The 21819-nt window shown below is 36.0% G+C and overlaps 1 protein-coding gene across 15 annotated transcripts in view; it reads left to right on the forward strand.

Annotated features, from left to right (window-relative positions):
• NRXN1 (neurexin 1) overlaps positions 1 to 21819 on the forward strand; it is a 1078564-nt gene that overhangs the window by 782028 nt on the left and 274717 nt on the right. The window lies entirely within an intron of this gene.

Genomic DNA, 21819 nt, shown 5'->3' on the forward strand with positions numbered 1-21819 from the left:
AGAAATGTGGCTTTTCATTATTTATTTCAGTGCATGCTAGAAGCCTGTCTGGAAATATTTTTTGAGCAAGTAATACAGCCCAGGCCTATGTTGAAGGCTCTTTGGATACAAAAATAAGTGAGCTCACCATTTAGTACTTATCTCAATAAATATGTGTTGGATAAATGAATAAACAAGTGAGCTGGGAACCTGGTCACCAGGTATCTTAGATTATTTACGTAAACATACTTTATACTAAAGTGACTAGTGTTTCTTGGTCATTTCTCCATCTTGGTATATATCTCCATTTCTTCCTCTTGTGGTTTTAACTTTCTTATCTGCATGGTATTTGTAAGAACGTGGACAAATGATAGGTTTTTTTTTTTTTTTTTTTTTTAAAGTTCTTTTTTTTTTTTTTTTTTTTATTTATTTATTTATTTATTTTTTCCCCCTAAAGCCCCAGTAGATAGTTGTGTGTCATAGCTGCACATCCTTCTAGTTGCTGTATGTGGGACGCGGCCTCAGCATGGCCGGAGAAGCAGCGCCTCGGTGCGAGCCCGGGATCCGAACCCGGGTCGCCAGCAGTGGAGCGCGCTCACTTAACCACCAAGCCACGGGGCCGGCCCAAATGATAGGTTTTTAAGATAAAGATTATTAAGAAGAGATTTGTGAACCGTAAAGTGTTGTATCCATTTAAATGAGTAATGTTGAGCATTATTTAATCAATATTGAATAAAATAATTTCTTGGAAACAATAAGAAAAAATTATGTTCAATTTTTTAATAATTTGTAAGATATGTCTAGAAATGTTGCCAATGTTGTCACTCTAGAGTAAACAGCTTTATATATCAGTTGGGAAATGTTAATTGGAGATTACTTAACCCCTCTCTGACTTACAGAAGAAAGCCATTGCACGTGTGTCCTCACTCACTGCCATGAATATTAACGTGTGCATGACATGGAGGAAATGTGTAGAGAGTGGAGGAAAGGATGAGTGAAGAGTGTTCTTGGAAACTCTTTCATCTTGGGAGCATGAAAGAGCATTGCAGATTTGATTAGTGAATTGTTGTACATATTTGCCTTAAGTGTTTCTTCTTTGTACTTTTCTAGGCCGGAAGCCTTATTTTTGAAACCAAGCTCTTAATTGATTTTGATGTAGAAATACACCTTTTGATCAGCAGTTTTAACATAGACTAGAAGCATAGTGTATTTTTAGTAAATATTACGTGTCCCAAAATAACTTCTTATCAATATTGTTGATGTTTCAAATCTTTCTCATCTTTCTCTGCCTCTACATTTTACACTACTTATCGTACTGCTCTATTAAGATTAAAGTAAAAAATACCTTTTTAAAGTCAGTAATTATACATGGGTACATACCTATACCAACAAGATAAAACCCAATTATTCCCTCATAGGCTTCTCTTGAATTTAAATTATGTTCCACCTGAAGTATTTTTTCTAACCGAAAAATTCACCTATTTTAAGAGTTTCACTTTACCATGTTATATTTAAATTCAATGCTGTAAATCATATACAGTAGATATTTTATTTGGTTTTCTTTTCCTGGTTCTTACATGAACTAGAGAACATGTGGCCTATTTGACTAGAATTTTAAAAGGAAGATTAAAATCATATCTTTTCACCATGTAAATTTCTTGTTCAAGCTTCTAAGGTATGAAGGATGCGAGTTATCTTTGGCGAAAATGGTAGAAGTGATGATCACGTTTCTGTTGGCTTAAGTGCTATCCAGATGTCTTGAAACAGTCTCTGTTTTGGGGGAGGGGTAGTGTCCAGTGAATCAATACAAATGCCTCCCTTCATCCTTTCCCCTTGGAAGTTAATTCAGTTTCTTATTTTCTAATTTACTGGTTGTCACCTTTGGTGCATCAGTAATTCTCTGAATTTGGTTCTCAGATTTCTAGAATTATTTCTTTCTCCGAAATTCTATTGCTATGAAATTTAATAAGAGAACCAAAACAACTGTCTCTACCTGCACCTCCTCAGTTCATGTACTTACCACTTAGACACTTATACTTATTTTCCTGTCTATATTCTGAATAATTTCCAGTTCATTTTTTATACTTATGTCAGGCTAATCTGTTAAAACGCTTCTTTGATTCTGTTATTTCTCTGTTAAAACACATTGATGCCTCCTAATTACATACATGTAAAGCTATATGCCTAACATTTAACATCCTCAACATTCTGATCCTAATTTCCCTTTTCAGGTCTATTTTTCCAAAATTCTATGCTTATCTTTGGACTCCAATGAAATTGATTAATCCTTTTTTTTTTTTTAAATGAACTTCTTCTTGTCATTTCTTTATTTCTATTTCTGTCCAGATGGTTTCTTCTCATTTCTTCTCACTGTGTAGATTCTGCTCGGTCATCAACTTTTCTATTCAAATGTTGAATATTTTCAGGGTTGGCCCTGGGATCTGATCACCTCCTGAGGTAGCAGAAAGAAGTCAAGGGCTCAGGAATCTCTTTGGAAGAGTTGCGAAAACAATGTCCAGGGCATTACCTAGGTAGAGAAAATCTTGTCCATAGACTCTGCTCCACTCTATGATCACTACTCTTCTTGACCGCTTGCTTTGTGGTAGACCCCAGACTATTTTACAGAATAGCTTCAAGTCCATTCTAAGTTAGCCAGTGATGAGTTGTCTTAGCAAATCCTCTTTTCTAATGCCAGCATGCCAAAACAAGAGACCTCTTGTTGAATTCTTTCTACCTACTGAGTACACCTCTGTTTCTTCTGTAGCTACTATTTTTCAAAAGCCTACCTTCAAGAAACATCTCCTTTGGCCCATTCAACACATCGTTATTGATCACCTATAATGCAGTTCATTCTGTATTAGTTTTCTATTTCTGTGTAACAGATTTCCCCACAATTTAGCAGCTTAAAACAGCAAAGATTTATAATCTTATATGGGCTCAGCAATCCAGAAGAAATGGAAACAGCATAGCAAACATATCAGCCAAAGATCAGGAAACAAGACGAAAGTGCCACTATGGCATTGGAATTCTATTAAAGCTGATTTGGAGCCACTCCATACATAGGCGGTTCATTTCAACAAAGGAAGAAAATGACCCAGGTGAATCTACTACAGGACACTCAAGTTAATAGCAGGCATAAATAATCCATATTTTAAATTAGGAGCAATGAACTGGAGATAATTTTCACTGGGCCTGAGAAAATTCTTTTGATGAAAACATAAACATTTTTCGAGCTGTGGAGTGCAATTCGTGCTGTCTTTAGGAACTTACTTTAGGAGGTAGTATGCTGGATCTTGGGATTCTTCTGTTAACAAGACGGAGGAGGCCACTGCCCTCCTGGAGACCAGCTGGACGAGCTTAACCTTTCTGTCGACAAAGCGTAGCCCTGGAAGAACATACTGCAATTAGGCTTCTGAAGAGGTATTTCAATGGAGGGCTCTTCCTATCAAGAAAAACACTTTCTCCTGAACCTACCCCTTAGAGCTTTTCTGCCCAACAAAATGTGGAAATACAAGACTGACAGACCAAAAAAGCTCTTTGGTAAAAGATCAAAATTTAATTAATAATTAGGGCTTTTTGGCCAATGAAAATAAGTCAATCTTAATATTCCTAAAATTCAATTCTGAATTTTAGCCAGCAAATGCAGACTGCTGACTCCCAGATACACGTCTCTAGTCCTGACTTCCCCTCTGGTCACCATACTAGCATCTCCAATGGCTTACTCAGCGTCTCCACCTGGATGCCTCCCAGGCACCTCAAACTTACCATGTTAAAAACTGAACTCATGGGCTGGCCCCGTGGCTTGGCGGTTGGGTACGCGCGCTCCGCTGCTATCGGCCGGGGGTTCGGATCCTGGGTGCGCACCGACGCACCGCTTCTCCGGCCGTGCTGGGGCCGCGTCCCACATACAACAGCTAGAGGGATGTGCCGCTATGACATACAACTGTCTACTGGGGCTTTGGGGGAAAAAATAAATAAATAAAATTATAAAAAAAAAAAACTGAACTCATCATCTCCCAACTGCATACCCTCTTCACAATTACTGATGAAAACCTTGACATCTTTCCCATGCTTACTTTTACGACCTAATATGTTTCTCACCGAATTCCAGAAATGTCTCTCGATCAGCATGGTCTAATAGAAATATAATGTGAGCCATGCATGGTAATTTTAAATTTTCTAGTAGTCACATTAAAAAAGGAAAAAAACAAAAACAAAACAAAAAACCTCAGATGAAACTAACTTAGAATATGTTTTATTTAACTCAATATTTCCAAATTATCATCTTAACATATAATCAATATAAATTTTACTATGTTTTACATTATTTTTCCTTGATATCCGTTGTGTATTTTACACTTTCAGCACCTCTCAATTCTTAATCTAAATTTTCATCAGAAATACTGTATATTTCATAAGATTTCCAGTTGTAAAAGTAAATTCACATATCTGTATTATTGCAACATGCTTAAAAGCTTTCCATAACTGAATCGAGTATCAGTTTTAAATGTATATCTAACTTAATTACAATTAAATAACTTTCAAACTCAGTGCCTCAATTCCATTAGCCACATTTCAAGTTCTCAACATATGGCTAGAGGCTACTGTATTGAATTTATCCTTAGAATTTATCTGTTTTCTTTGAATCCCATTATTATTGCCTTAGTTTAATGGCCTCTTCTTGAACTGTTGCCATAGCCTTCTAACTCATCTCCCTGCTTCCAAGGTTCTTCCTCTTTGTAATCCATCTCTGCACTACCACCAGAATGACTTTTATAAAATAAAAACTTGGTTATTTCAACCTCTGGTTTTAAATGTTTCATAGCAGTGGGTCTCAACCTCTTCTGGTTTGAGACATATCTGACTGATAATATTCACCCACCCCCAGGAGTAATTGTGCTTGCTTAAGGGCTACTCCTTAGTGAAAAAGAGCAGGGAGAGTGAGGCCCAGATCCTGGCACTCCCCCCATAACTCCACCTCTTTCCTCCCACTGCTCTGCATGTGTCTCAGCTCCTCACCTGCTAACAAGGCTGGTCAGAGATGCCCGGGCATGGACTCCCTGTTCAGGTGTCAATTTGAAGCCCCTCCATAATATTCTTTTTTTTTTTTTTTTTTAAAGATTTTATTTATTCAGTTTTTCCCCCCAAAGCCCCAGTAGATAGTTGTATGTCATAGGTTCACATCCTTCTAGTTGCCGTACGTGGGACTCGGCCTCACGTTGGACGGAGAAGTGGTGCCTCGGGGCGCGCCCAGGATCCGAACCCGGGCCGCCAGCATCAGAGCGCATGCACTTAACCGCTAAGCCACGGAGCCGGCCCCCCTCCATAATATTCTTTAAGTACTTTTTTAAATGTTTATTTAGTGGGGGTATGGAGGGAAACTAATTTTCTAATTATCAAAATTGTATACACAGACACTTAGTATTTTACTTCCCCTGAATAAAGCAAAGTCAATTGTCTGAAAAAGAATTGGCTATTACCATTTTCTTGTACTCCTTGTACTCTCTTCTGTTTTCGTTGGCAAATTATGTGAACCAGGCATAATTTTGGATTCAGATTAAAGTGTCTAAGTTCTGATGGCAAATTCTTCATGCAAGCTGAACAGTGTGATGGTGAGCAGCAGAAAGCGTCAAGAGGGCAGGGACTTGGATCTATTTTGTGCACCTTTGTATTCCCAGAGCCCAGCTTGAGCCTGGAATTTAGCAAGTGAGCAACAAATATTTGTTGAAATCATCTTTTGGTTCTAGAAGTTCTGCCAATTTAAACTGCATATGTGCATTCTGAAAATGTTCAAGAGCAATCGGTCAAGGGCATTGTCTCCTTCAGGAGAAGTCAGTTTATATGTAACGTGTTAGGAGTGAATTAAAGATGCAAATCTGAACTAACTTCCAGCGGGTTTCCAATGTGTTTGTTGCCTCTTTATAGATTGGCATCTTGAGGCAAGAGACTGGTGACCACACCTTCACCGTTCTGTTCGAGAACCACTGGCCTATACTGCAGATAGATCAAAGCCAAACTCCTTAGCTGGGCCTGCAATGAATGCAAAATCTGGGCTTGTTTCCAACTCTATCTCCAGCTACTCCCCACTCCAACTTGCATGTATTCTCTCTTTAATACATGCATTTAAAAAACCTTTTTTTTTCCCCCAAGCACCTTTCAAGGCACTGGGAATACAGAGTCAAGTGAGGCTTTTGACCTTAAGTAGCTTAGAATTTAATGGATAAATTTCATTTAGCCACAGAATATAGGCATAGGCTGGTATTTTAAACCTTCATGCTGTAGAAGCGTAATTACAGGTTTTTAAATTCCATGGAGCAGTCTTTAAGTATGGCTTTTATAAAAGCAACCAATAATCTCATAACTGTTCTAAGTTTACATATGTTATCCCATCTAATATTCATAAACACCTATGAGAAAAAAATATATCCTGATTTAGTTAATGAGGAAAGGAAGCACCGGTCACAGAGCTAGTCAGCAAAGCCAAGATCTGAACTCAGACAGTGCGACTTTTAAGTTCATGTGTTTAACCTCTGTACCTTACTTGTGCAGTGCAGGTAAGAGTGCAGGACGCAGTCCCTCAGCGGGTTAAACCCAACAACTCTGCCTTGGTCTGCTTAATGAAGTTTTAGAAAGTCAGCTCCAGTGTTTGGCATACCACACATCACATGAATTACTGCGCATTTCAGATATCAGCTCCATAAACCATTTTCTCTAGTTAAATAAAAACACAGAAAGTTATCTGGTTGACTAGTTGCCCCAAACGTTTTGTGGTTAGCTAGCTAGCTTCAGCAATGTTTGATTTGTAAGTCTGGGGCATGCATATTTTAAAGGCAGAGAAACACAATTTTCAGAAAATATTTATACCAATAATGAAATCATAGTCAGCAAAAATAGACCTCCAAAGTGCCTGTGTTTGTGCTCATTTCGCTCTTTGAAGTATTCCTGCTTCTCCCCACTCCTACCTGCCCTCCTCTCCTTCCTGGTCTGGTGCATTTTTATTCATCTTCAAGGCCTGGATCATATATTTTATATATTTGTGAAGCCTTCCTTGGTCCCCTAGGGCACAACTAATCATGTCCTTCTTAGTACTATCATAGCACTTTGTTTTTAATTCTATTATATTACTTAACGATAGTCGTAGCTATTTCCTTATGCGTCCTTCTAGCCCATTAAATTGTGAACTCCTCAAGGTCAGTGACCATGTACTATATATCTCTGTATTTTCAGACACTAGCATGGTGCTTATTAATACATATTAATAATGTCCATCAATAAAGGAATGCATGTATGTGTGAATGGAGCCTTTCTTTTTGGCTCGTGGCCTTGCTTCCCCTCCTGCTGGTAGTTTTCCATTGTAGTGCAGGAGCTCACATGAGGAGCACTCTCCTTGGAACATAGTATGAGGTAGCCTCCCAAAGAATAATGGTGAAAACATGTGACACTCTCCTTGGACGCCCCGTCTACAACCTAAGGAGGCTTACACACTCAAGGCAGAGGTCCGAGTGCTGGAGTCTATCATGAAATGGACTCATTGTCCACTTGGTGTTTTCTCAGGGAAGGAAGACTTCTCTCATGTGAGACCATTGACCAGCTCCATTTCTGGGTTCAAATATTCCAAACAGGCGATCACTTCTCTGAGATTTAGTCATATGCTGCTTATCTGCTGTCTGTGTTATTTTGGGCACTTATATAAAAACATCTGATATATTTCCCTGCGTTCTGACTTAATGAGAAAAGATGAATCCAATTGGAGAATGAAAGAAAAAAAAAAACCTCCTGTGGTAATCAACTTTAATTGATTAGGGTGTGGGGGATAATCAACTTCCACTACCTGGCAATTTGACCATCCTCTGTTTTTTCTCCTGCTGTGCCAACATCTGACACTTGCTTAAATGATGGAGGTGAAATTGATTCTCCATTTATTGAGAGTTTTTAAAAAATGATTTTAATTAATATATATTAAATGTTTGAAGGTACTGACAGTTAATTATCTTAAGCAGGGTTAAGCTCTCCCTATGAAACCATGCTTTCTCTATTCATTTGCTTTGCAAGAAGAACAATAACTAAACAATACGATTTAGCGTGTATTGAGTGCTTACTATGGACCAAACACTAATCTAACCATTTTGCGTAAAAATTATATTTCATTTAATATTCGTAATAACCCATTAAGGTATGAATTATTACCTCAATTTTACAGATTAGCCAACTGCATTTTTAAATAATTGAGCCAAATCACATAGCTAGTAAGTAACTGCACTTGAATTTGAACCAGTTCTATCTGACTTCAAAGCCTCATTTTTCTTTTGTGAAAAGGAAAATTTCAGGCCAGCCAGCTACTTTTCCAAATGATGATACAATCCAAATTACCTATCTTAACTCAATGAGTCTTTACTGTGTACTGTGTTCTGAGATTCCGTACCATGGGCACAAGCTGGAACTTCTGTGTCATGAAGAGTGCCATGACATAGCACATGACATTTTGTATTAAAATTCCTTTAATGGGTGGAATTATAGGTATCACTGCTATTTTTTGAGTTGTGCCTAAATGTAGGACTAAATTAATACTGTCACAAGAGTATTGGCCTTATATGGAGATGAATATAAAAATCACCTGCAATGCTCTGGAAACTGTGGCTGCAGCAGCAACTTTCAGCCTTTCCCCAGGTTCTAAAACTAATGCGTATAGCCTAGACAGCTTGACCTACTTTATTTTAACTGAAAGGCAGGGTAGAGTCTCTGCGTATCTCAGCATATAAACGAGGGGGAATAAAGGGAATTTGTCTGTTGCTTGTATCTCTTGCTGATTGGACATCTTCCTGACAGAAGTGTTCAAAAGAAAAGTATGTCATCCTGTTCATTATTGTTAATTAGCAGTAAAAGCAAGGCTTTGGGAGCTCCATATCCCCAAGTGTGTCAGCAGAAAAATGGAGTTGAAATTTTAGCGGTTATATGTGGAGTAAGGTCAGGCTGCTTGCCATGCAGGTTTCAGAACTGAGTCCATTTGATTTTTAAAAGACAGGCATTGCAGAGAAATTTCACATGAGGGAAAGAAAGTTGTAAATTCTGGCCCTCTTCCAATGCCTAATTCAAGACCAGTGGTTAGTTGGTCATTTGTAATCAGCTTTTGTGAAGGGTTTTGGATAAATGAAGGGCTGGGGATGTTTTTTGGTATTTGAAATTGCAACAAAGATACTGTTCATTATTGTGTGAAGAACATACTGTAACCATCAGCTTCATACTGAACTAGCTTTCAGTGAACTTTCTCCTCGGTAGACTGTATTTCTATTATTTTACTGTTCTTTTTCTATTTACTGGCTTTTTTTTGGATTTTTCTAACTGTCTAGACATAAACTGAATTCAATAGATTAGTGATGCATAGAATTGGGTCTGCAAGGCCAATAATATTTTATGACATGCTGTTCAAGAGAGTTGAATTTTATTTGTTGTCCAATGTCTCTATTTACTCTCTAGAAAAAAACCCATATTTTTAATAAATTTTATTTTCTTAAATCATAAAAGTACTTATAGAAAACTTTAAATACAGCAATGAGAATAAAAAGTAAAAACTGCCTATAACAACCTTTTTATTATAGTGTCCAAAATTCTAATCTTTACTTTCATACATATGCATACATATTTATTTTCTGTATACATGAAAATAGTTGTATATATGCTGATGTGCTTGAACATTCTTTAAAAAGACAAAATATTTTCATATGATACATACTATTCTATAGCTTGATTATTCTTACTTGATATATTTTGGACATCTTTCCATTTTAGAGCATATAATACCTCATGTTTACCCCCTGGTATCCTTTTAACATGCATATACTACAATGTGTCAAACCATTCCCTATTAATGTATATTTTGCTTAATTTCAGTTTTACAGAATTTTCAGTATTACAAACTGATAAAAAAAAGTTTTAATCTTGTAAAAACGCCATTTTATATGTATGAAAGTATTTTTTTAGGAGGATAAATTCCTACAAGCAGAACCACTATTTTTATTGGAGAGTTGTCCTTTAAGAACATTGTACTGTTGAACACGCCCACCAGCAAGTATATAAGGATGTCACAAACTGGGGCATTTTAATCTAAAAACTAACTGGCCTCATTATTTCTCAAGACATTGAGCTCCATAGAATGATTTTTCTTCCTGGCCTATTTGATTTGAGTGTGTCTACGTTTTAATAATTATACTCCTTTAGCTTGGGTGACAATCTTTCTTACATTCTGACAGCATTCTCAGCGCAGCAGCAGGCTGAGGAAGCTGGACCACACCTTCATGAATCATGTGGCTCTTTTTAAGGAAGTGGTGGCCACACAGTTTTCTGGGAAGAGCCAGGCAGGCAAGAGGTTAATGTCCCAGTGAGAAGCAGTAGACATTTCAGAGTCTGCCTCTGTGTTCTTCACCTTCTACACATTCCATAATTCTTAATTTTGCCCCTAGTCACTTCTCGTTTTGATCATGCAGTCCCCAGGACTTGTGCAACAGCAGTGAAACGTGACAGGCTTTGAAATGTATTAATATTGTCAACATTATTGTGGTTAATCTTAATATAACAAACAAAGTAACAACGGCTGTGTTCTGCTATTAAACGTTTAGTAAGGCATAGATGTTTTAGCTCTTGATAACCCAATTTAACTGACAAAGTTCTCGAGCTCAGACAGTGGATTACATAAAGGGACTAGCTCATATGTTGTGTGGCATTTGATAATGGCTAAGATTAAATTGAAAGGAAGTAAAATGTTCAGAAGGGAAAAAAAGATGTAGCTATTTAAGTTTTTCAAATTTTACCTGTCATTATTTACCTTAGTCTTATCGCATCCATTGTGAGCTAAATTATAGCTGATAAAACCGCATTTAAAATTCAGGAGCGTTTTGGTTAGCTTCCAAATTTTTTTGTTAGTAATGCATGAATATAATTTAAACATGTGAAATATAACCCAAATTATAGTTTTTCTTTGAGCTTTTAAAATTATTTTTAAGGCGCTACCACCTTGAGTTTTACTAATGAAAGGTAAAATTAAAATATGTAACTGTGGAGTTTAATAGGCAGTAAGAATATTTGATAATGCCACGGCTGTCTATATCATATTCACTAACATATTTAATAGCTGAACAGATGCATCTTGCTATGGCAACACATGGGGCTGAGCAGCAGGGAGGCCCATTTGACAAGTCAGTTTTTATTGTATTTCTTTATCCCAAAACCTTCTCTAATAATCCCAGATTTTGGTGTGTTTTGATTTGTTAGGCAGCAAGCAGATAAGAGGGATTCTGTTCTCTGCTGTTTATTTCCAACAGGTTGTTTGGCTTCAAGATACAAAGCCCATGAGATTCTAAAATAAAATAAGTAGGCAAGATTGGGTAAGACACACAATACATGTAACTACAGAATAATAAAATACATGTACTCAATAGAAAATGGGTAGAATACCATCTTCAAGGAAGTTCTGCAGTGGTAGCATCATGTCATGTGGTTAGCATCAGATTAGTAAGAAAATTCTAGCAACCAGCCTCTTAGCAAGTATTAGTTATATGGTAAGCAGATTATTTAATTGTGATGGTTTGTGTATGTATCTTGTAGTTGCCTTACTTAACTAGCAATAACTCTTGTCAGCAGAGATGCCCAAGGGAAAGTGGACTTGTTTGGTGTTGAAAGATTTGCTCTCTGAGGATCAATTCTTTGGAGGTTTCCATGAGCTATTTTCCAATCCTTTAATTGCTTGAGTCTGGAAAAAAAAACACCTGATATGCATTCTAAAGCTAAAATAAGATGACTGTCTAGCCTAATGTATTTTGAGATTCACAGAAAGATGTGGAATTGATAATGGGCCATTTGAAATGGGTTTTACCAAAGATCTTGTACAGCTATATTGAAAATTGTACAATTGTTGAAATTGGATACATCTTATTGAACTTCAAGGATTTCTGGTGTGCTTTGTGTGGTGAGGGAATTATACTAGCCTGGAATCGAAAATGTGAAAAAGATCTTGTGTTCAGATCTTATGGAATGTTCTAATGCAATTATCAGTTATCTGAGTGAGGCAAAGCAATTGTAATTCAAGGCGTTCTGCATCTTTTCTGACCATCTCCTTTAACAGGGTTTGTATAATCGTCAACTAGGATCTGTTTAAGTACTCATGGCATTAGTCTTTTCCTGGCTTCATGGTTATTATGCACAATCTGTCTTTGCCTCAACAACCCACACTAATTCAGTGAATTCAGAGAAGTCCTCTAGGTTGGCACAACTGGGAGGATTAATTTCTTTCTATTGCAGGAGAGGTGAAGTGTTTTTCCCGCTTCAAACTTCTCTCTGTTGTAATGGTGAACCTCAGGGAGCCATGGTTGAGGAGTTGGGCTGATTATGCTTTCTGTTGATGTGACTCGTAATTCACTCTAAGCCTGCCTGTAAGAACATATTCCTAAATAAGTGGTCACTTCAACATCTGTTTTCTGGTGAATAGGACTGAAAAGGTAGAATATCTTTAAAGTGAGACAATAGGATAAGAGATTTGCAAACTCTTGATATAACCTTGTTTTTCCATTTTATACTAAGGATGTAGGCACCTCAATAATCATTTATTTCACACTTGGTTTAGTTGTTGAAAATAAGGAGTTAATGTAAGCCTAAACTCATAGGGCCTTTTCATCAACTAGGCTTGATCACAAATTATTTTTGATAAAATTCTCCTATTCTGACTGTCTTGGAGTTATTTCCAAACCCAGAGGGATAGTCTTATATACTAATCAGAATGTTATTCTCCCCCCAAAAATGGTACCTAGGAAGAGGATAATCTGAAATAGTGAAAACTGTGTGGATAATGTACAGATATAGCATAGTCACAAAACAAATTATCGTCTTTTAGGAATTCTAGAGTTATTTAGATGGCAGGACAGCTAGATGTAGCTACTTGTCTTTTGCTATGCCTGATGGAGAGATTGATCTAAACCTGTTTGAATATAATGAAAGCAGGTCACCCTAATTTAAAGTCCAAGTGAATCTTTGAAATATGATAACTGTTCAGTCAGAGGAATAAAACCTGTAGCCACTGGAGTTTTCTGTATTTGGAACATCAAAATGAAGCCAACACTCGAATTCATTGACAATGGAGAAGAAAAAGTTTAAAGGTTGTTGGTATGTCTCTCCTTAAAATTATTTTTAAAATATGGAATAAAATTGGATATTTTTGGAAAGGGCACCTTTGCCTTCTTTGTTTTGCATGTATAAAACAGGAATCTCTAACTAACATGTCACTAGGTACAAAGTTGAGGTTTGCAGATCCCTGATAAGATTCAGGACCTACAAACGTAGTTTACATAGAAGTAAACTTGTATTCTAACTCCTAATCAAAGACTAAAGATACTCTAATTTTTAGAAGGTAAGTGAATCATACTGCTTATAAGCTATTTTTTGCTGGAGTTTAGATTCTGTCTTAGACTCCAAGATAAACAAACGCCTTTCTATCCAAAATCCCGGGGGTAGAGGAAACTGTAATTGTTGTAGTTGAATATGAAGCATACTGAAGGAATTGGGATCTGAGAGAATAAAAGAGGGTACTGAACCTTAAGGAGAACACAATCAAGTCTTTATTATTATTTCATTTTGAGAGAATCATCAACATTTGACAGAGGTGATGGGTCCATACCAGAAGCAGGGAGATCTCTCCAGAAGGATGTTTAGAGCTAATAGGTATCCATTGGGGCTGGCCCTGTGGTTTAGCGGTTAAGTGTGCGCGCTCCGCTGCTGGCGGCCCGGGTTTGGATCCCGGGTGCGCACCGAGGCACCGCTTCTCCGGCCACGCTGAGGCCGCGTCCCACATATAGCAACTGGAGGGATGTGCAGCTGTGACATACAGCTATCTACTGGGGCTTTGGGGGGAAAAATAAATAAATAAAATAAAAAATAAAATAAAATTAGAGCTAATAGGCATCCAATCCCCACTGGAGGTAAGGAGTCTTTCATTCATTCATGAATCATTTCTTGAGAACCTTAAAGTGCATAGAACGTTGTTGGTTTCTTGGGATATAAATCTGGATAAGATATTGCATATGCTTCAATAAAATTGAAGAATAGTGAAAACAGACATTTAAATAAAGAACTTAAATGATGTAATAAAGACAATAATAGAAGCACAGAAACTTAGTAGCATAAAGGAAAGAATCATGAATTTTGCTTTGGCGCCTCAGGGGCACCTTTGCAGAGGAGGTAGAGTCAGACTCTGTGGGTGAGGAGTTTGCCCAACATACAAAAGTAAACAAAGGGGACCATCAGGAATAACATAAACTCAGGTTAGATACGGCATGGTGTGTTTTATTAATTCTGTGCCCTTGAGTATAGCCCAGGGTAGGCATCAGAAAATGTTTTCTGAATGAATAGTTAAATGGGAAGCACCTTATCTGGTTTTTCAAGAACAATAACTTAGACTGAAAGAAAAGGAGCAAAAAGATTTTAACAAGTGTGCAAGTGATATCATACTGCAGGGAAACTTAAAGTAATATCCTAAAGCTTAACTGTAAGTTGTTTTCAGGGTGGTACTCTAGATTGTAAAGGTTGTAAAGATGACCTTCAACCAGGCATTGTGGTGACAAATCGGCCGCAGAGACCCACAGAATGCAGTGCTATCCTGAGATGCTTTCTTTGGGTCTTCTGTTATAATTAGTTCTTTCTTGTTAGTCATTTCTGAAAGATGATCCAAGTTGAGAGTTGGGCCTCTATTTATAGAAAATTTTTGTATAATTACAAAAGAGTTTTGTATAATTAGATAAAGAGTTTTAAAGTAAGTAGTTATAGATCTAGCCAGATAAATGAAATCCTGTGATTTTAGGGATTTTTCCAGGCGTTGTTTTTTCCAATCACTTGGCTGCTCAACTAATCCAGTGGGCACGGATACAGCAATAACAATGCTATGGGATCATGCTTAATATTTTCCCATCATTCTGATATGCAGATTGAACCTACTGTTCAAAAGTGATTTTTAAAGATGTATTGAGAATAAATTTACTACTTTTTAAACAGTCTTTGCTATTCTTAACATTACCAAAAAGTATTCTGTAAAGTATATTTATTGTGGTGCTCATAATCAAAGACTGGGAGAAAAATTATGGAGAATATCAACAGTGGTAGGAGGCACTGCTTATGCTATGTCTGTTTTGCTACAATAACATTGCTGATCCCTTTGTAATTACCGTATTAATCTTCACTAGTATCTGACCTGGGTGTTGTACGAAGATTGCCAGGAACATGACAAGGTCATTGCTTTTGACCCTTCAAAGCATTACTAACAAGCTATTTTTAGCCACATCTTTTGAAAGCTGCCAACACATAAAATAGGTTCTGTCATAGATATTTCTTTATTTTCTGAAGATAATAATGATATTTCACAATACACTCTGCGTAATTTAGACTTTGTGATTATTCTGGACTTGAATTCTCTGCTTCAAGGATAGCAGGTGCGTGTTTGGAATTACCCTCAAATCTGAAATCCACTTTTTGAAGTTATGTTACCGTGGTGCCATTGATCATTAAAACCCAAGTTGAACTTTCCACTGTACAACATATGCAGAAAATTAGTGTGGCAGTTCTGTTGTTCCCAGAGGCTGTGGCTTCCTGAGCTCCATAAAGCACTCTAATTTTTCTTTCTTCTTCTTCTTTTTTTAATGGGTTGAAAACAGAAAGCTAAAAATGAGAAAATATGTTTTGGTATGTCTCAGTCTCCGCTCATTTACATTTAAAAAAAAATGTAGATCTTGCAGAATCTCTTCATTTGGTATCATGAAAATAAAAAGTGATGGGAAGAGATTAATAATTCTCTTTTCTACTTCTAGTTCGTAAATAGTTAAGATATATGGCTTGAAGCCTGTAAATATAGTCTCCTCACATACAACTTCAAAATCAAAATTTTTAAATTGGGCCAGTTTTCTCATACCGTGTTGCTATTTCAAAGTAGGGTATCCAGTTTGAATAAAATGTACTCAATATTATAATCTTTATGAACTTCAAAACAGTAAAAATCTAGGGACAATTTATAAATTTATTTGGCTTTAAAGTTTAAAAAAGTAACTTTTCTGACACCATCTTCTCTCTGCTTCCACTCCATTTTTTTTGTACTTAGGAGCATAGTTAGTTCTTTAAATATTTAATCAATTTAATCTGAGGTTTAGCCACATTCATTTGTGAAATTAACTTCTACTTCTGATAATTTATTGTTAGATGTTTTATTCTCTAAAGAGCTACCTGATATGATTAAAATATTCAAATTATAAATTTGGACAGATTTCCTGTCTAATATATCTGGTAATTATAACTACTTTTAACTGTCCTATTTCTATAACTCATGTTCCCAAAGAAGGATTGTTTGTTGCATTTGCTCTTAGGATCTAAACCATCTGAATATTAATTGGGGAACCAGAAGAACTATGCCAATTATGTGCTTCCTAAAATTTTCTTTGGAGAATTCACTTTGCATAAGGCCTATGGTTGGCCGAACTATGGGATACGTGCTGTTGAACTGAAGAATAAGCAGGAATAATTGCTCACTAAGCAAAAGTTTGGCTATGTAATAATAATCCCTTAATTCAGACTGTCTTGATTCTCTACTACTATTATTATTAATTTGATGATCTCTTATTTTATATTTTGTTTTATAGTTCAAAGCATTTTACACGTCATCTTTAAAGCAACTCCAAAAGGTACAGAAAGCAGTTTTTATTGTATAAAAAGCATATTTCATGAATAAGGTGACTAAGGCCTAGAGAGGTTAGATGACATGATTAGTAAGAGCATGAGCAATGATCAGAATTCAGATCTTCTGATATCAATCTAATAACTTTTCTACTATACTTTATAAATTAAATGTTCCCCCCAATATTTAATTGAGACCATCTTAGGCATAGGTAACTGTAATATTCATCCTTGATAGAGATCATGTTAATATGAATTGAATTCATGTGTTGATCTTGAAGAAGTGCATTGACCCGTAACATATGATCTTTATTTATAACTAGTCTCTATTTAAAAATGTACCCTGAGGGTATAATAAGGGCATAAAATTCTTTGCTTTCAGAAAGGTTTATAATAACCTTTTTCTTTTAATACAAGACTAGAAAGAAGCCAGCATATTCAGTCAGTTAGGGAAATGGGACTGGGATTGGGATGGAGCTGGAATGTAAAGGGACAATAATGCCATCGTGAGAAAAAAATAAGGGAAGTACTCATCAGAAAAATAATTCTAACACTTAGGAGAGTATAGAAAGATAATTACATAATTGAAGTATTAACTGAAATGAATTTTTCGAGAGTTACAGACGCCTATCTCATTTCTATGATATGTGGAATTCAGGTAATGCTCTGGCTGCAAATCAATGACCTTGCTATATTAAAGTGGGCTGAGTCCCAGCTACACTACATATTTCATTTCACTTTGCATCATTTTATGAAATCAGGTTAATAATGCTTCCCTATCTACTTCACAGAATTATTCTGAAGATCAAATGAAACAGAGGATGTGAATGTCCTTTGGAATGTTGAAAGCATCACAGTGTAACATAAAGCTATATAGTTTCCAAAAATCATGCAAGAAAACAGTTTCTTGTAGTTCTTATAGTCAGAACTTGTGAAAATATAATGTAGGATATGTTATGAGTTTTGCATGAAATGTAGAGAGATATTCTTAAGAAGTTCTTAAGAAAAATCAGAAGAGTTAAACTTCTGTATTTAAAAGCTGGGAGTGCCTGGAATCAAGACTGGAGTCAAATTATCTTAAAATACTGTTTTATAACTAGGTAATGGGGTTTTTTCTATACCTGCTGAAATGCCTGTTAACATTGCTGCTGTTGCTTGTGTTAGTGATGCTAATGATAACATCAATCTTTTCCTAGGCAAAAATGATCCAAATTATTTGATAATCTTTCCATTAAATGTTGAAAGTATGGAAGATAGAGTTGCAGGTTGGGTTAGAAAGAGCTGAAAAGATTTGGTCTTAGAGATTTGCTAATGTATCACTCATGCAAGCCACTTGAAAAAGATAAAGACGTGTGCTCAAGATTGTCCTGTTTAGGGACAATAACTGGCTATGTTCAAGAATCATTGCACTTACAGTGAGAAATTCCTAGTTCTTCCTAAAGGGCCTTTTCCTTGCTCTGGCCTGATGAAAATTATCTAAAACTGTGCATGCAAATACAGAAGACATTGTTATTCAATTTATAGATGAGATGAGGATTGGAGTCATGGCTAATGTGTGAGTATCCCAAGCTGGAATGAAGTGTCAAATTCAAGAACATCAGACTGACAACTATAAAAATGAAGGCACACATCTGAGTATAACACAAAATAAACAGCAAACAAATAAATAAATTTTTGCACCTTAGTAATCAACATAAAGTTAATACAGGTCAGTACTGTTCTGAGGCTACCAAATAAAACTAATCAATTTTAGGATGCATTAATTTTTAGAAAGATGGCTGTGATGAAGTCCCCTTGTCTATACTGATCTATGCTATCTCTGCCAGAGTTTTGTGTAGATTCCATTTGTCACATTTTCTAAATCGAATATCTTCAGAGGAGAACAAAGAGATAATGAAAAAACTTGAACCCAAGTTAAATTGTAGAATCATCAAAGAAGTTAGAAGGAATCAAGATTCTTGGTTAGGGTCCCCAAAGGAGAGAACTTGAACCAGTACATAATAGCTCAAAGAGACATTATAATTAATTGACTTGAAGAAATATCTAACAGTCACAGTGGTTTAGAGATGGAATCAAGTACTCTGAAAAGGTGTGAATACTACAGGTCCCCATTGTGAGGAGTCTGGACAGATTAAAGCATTAGCTAGCTGAGTGGACTAAAGGACCTCTCATCCTGTTATATTTTCTTATTATTCCGTTATATTGAATAGGTAAATTGATTTTAGCAGCAATTGACAAGCTATAGGTGACATACAAACTTAAAATTACAGAGAATGAAATTTGCCATTGTTGTTCTACAAACCATGTATTCACCAAAGATTTTCTTGCTTGTTCTTCCTTATATTTTTAAAGTCATATAGCTTTTATTAATTCATTCAATTCATTCATTTAACAAGATGTAAATGTTGCTCAACAAAATGTTGAGCAAATGCAATGGGTAGAATATTAATAGAATACAAGCTGCACAAGGGAGAAACTTTCATCTGTCGTGTTAACTTCTATATCCTCAGCACCTAAAACAGTGCCTGGCTTATTATAGTGGTTTTATATATACTTGTTGACTGAATAAAGATATCATAATCTGACTATTAATTTTACAGATACAGAGACACAGAAAGTTAAAGACCTTTCCCCACCACAGTATTAGAGAATGCCCTATTACAGACTAGGTCCAGAAGTCAGGTGCCCTTGGTCCTACCTAGTAGACTTGGCCACTGTTTCTTGAACTAGAGTCCTTGGGCTCTCAAGTGTGTGAAGCACTCTCCTAATGTAAAAATGGCAGTAATCAGCTCCTGTTGGCCGTTATATTGATGTTGATTTCTGTTTACCATTATAAAGACAAAACATCTCTGAGGGGAACTAGCAGGTGGGAAACCATTTCAAAGGCAATATCTTTATTATAACTTGAATCAAAGTGTCTCAAACTGGAGTCAGCAGGCACATTCCTGCAATCTGAAAATTCTCACAATTGAGGACCACTTTACTTTCATAAAGATTTGCAGCTGGTGCTTACCTGACCCTTGCAGAGATAACAGTTCTCATTTGGCTTCTGTTTGTACTTGAAGGTTTATATCATGCAAGTGAACTGTGAAAGGTTAAAGGGGCAGGGTGGTGTCAACAAAGGCATCTCATTCTGCCCCCCTACATCTTTTTTTCCAGATTATCTGAGTTGTATACTTTTGTTCCCTAAGAATACTCCTTTTCCTTTGCTTCCTCCACTTAAGTAAAGGAATTGTAGACATCCAACACCACTCTCAACTTCTTTTTCCAATTTTGATACTAGCAACTTATATGTGCATGACAAAATTCGCCATTTATTCAATTGACAGTTATTGCCTGAGAACCTCTCAGTATCAGCACCTTCTTAGGGGCTGGGTCTAAAATGGAGAATGGATTAGGCAAAAATCTGTGCCTTCACAAGAACTATGTTGTAGGGTCACATACAGACCTTCAAAATTAGCTGTTTAGCTAAAGGAGAATAGTAATGTAATAAGTGAAATAATCTTTGGGATAAAAGTATTGATATGATCTTTTCTAGGCAAACTCATTTATTTCTTTGCAAATTCAAAGTGTATTTTGATCGCTACTTTGAAACTGCTGTTCTTGTTGATTTTCTATTTTCCTCCTGAGAGTTTCTGTGACATTTATAATGAAGTTAGTAGTAAGTGTTAAAACTTTAAAAAGTATAGATTACTCACAAACATTTTTTATTTTAATTACAGTTTTAGGTTCTGGGAAAATGTGTTCAGTAGCTCAGTGAATCCCAAGCTTATAAATTAGATCCTGAGGGGACAGTTTAAGGGACAGGACACTTTAATAGTGAATACAGAGTGCATTCTGTTTACCTATAAGCAAAGTTTTTAGTGTAGTTCTTAAGATATATCAGGCCTTCGTATTGATTTGCTTCCATGAATGAGGAAAACGAAATGTGGTATTTATAAGCAATGAGATTACAGCATATTCCTGAAATTGTCAAACATCATGTTTATTAAATGAGTGAAAAACAAAATTACTTGTCCTTCTTTTCCCTTTCCTTCTTCTTGATGAGGTAAAATTATTACACATCAAAATAAGCCTGGTTGACTAACTAAGAAATGTTTGGTGTTTAGACTTCAGAATAATAAATGTTATGTCTATAATTGATACTTCAGAAATTTGCCTACAGAAAAATATACTGTGCCGACATTTTGAGTTATTTCTAAACTTTAATCTTCATTTTGCTGTCATTTCATTGTGTATTTAGTACATCATAGTAGGCTTAATTAGAGCTTACAAATATAAAAGTCTTTATAGATTCTAATGTATATGAAAATCGATATTCACTATTATACAGTTGTCATATTTCTTTTGCTATTACACTAGAAATCATAAGCATATTATACTTTTATAATCCTCTAATACTGAAATTACACAATTCATAATTCAGATTTAGTCTTTGTTGATACAGAGACTTAATGATCTTTTCAGTGCTATGAATATTTTCATTTTGAATAAAAATAGTTGATCATTAAATGTTATTTTGTTTTCTGATTTCCACATATCCTATCAAATTTAGGAGATAAATACTCTGAACAGAAATCGGTCTTATACAAATGAATATGTATGTGTCTGTTTACTGAACCCATCTACCCATCCGGGGAGAGGATTTTAAGTGGTTCTAATAGTTAATTGAGATATTGGTCTTTCTTAAATAAGGTCTAAGAAGGACCTTCCTCAACCCATTTTCTTCCAAAATAAAGTTCTTTGTTTTTGTAAGATTGGCCCTGAGCTAACATCTGTTGCCAATCTTCCTCTTTTTGCTTGAGGAAGATTGGCCCTGAGCTAACATCTGTGCCAGTCTTCCTCTATTTTGTGTGTGGGTCGCCACCACAGCATAGCTTGATGAGTGGTATGGGTCTGCATCCGGGGTCTGAACCTGCGAACCAGGGCCGCCAAAGCAGAGCACGCCGAACTTAACCACTACACTACTGGGCCAGCCCCCAAAATAAAGTTTTGCTTGAGTCTAGTGGCTGCTTTTTAATTATTTTCAAATCAGTTTGATATTTCCAAATTTTGTTATCACAAGCCATTTAGAGAAATAGATAATGATAATTATTCAAAAGTTTTCTTTTTAACAGCACTTAACTTATTTATCAGTGCATTAAT

This window comes from Ceratotherium simum, chromosome 11 (genome assembly GCF_057802395.1).
Source record: "Ceratotherium simum simum isolate JZ-2026a chromosome 11, ASM5780239v1, whole genome shotgun sequence".
NCBI lineage: Eukaryota > Metazoa > Chordata > Mammalia > Perissodactyla > Rhinocerotidae > Ceratotherium > Ceratotherium simum.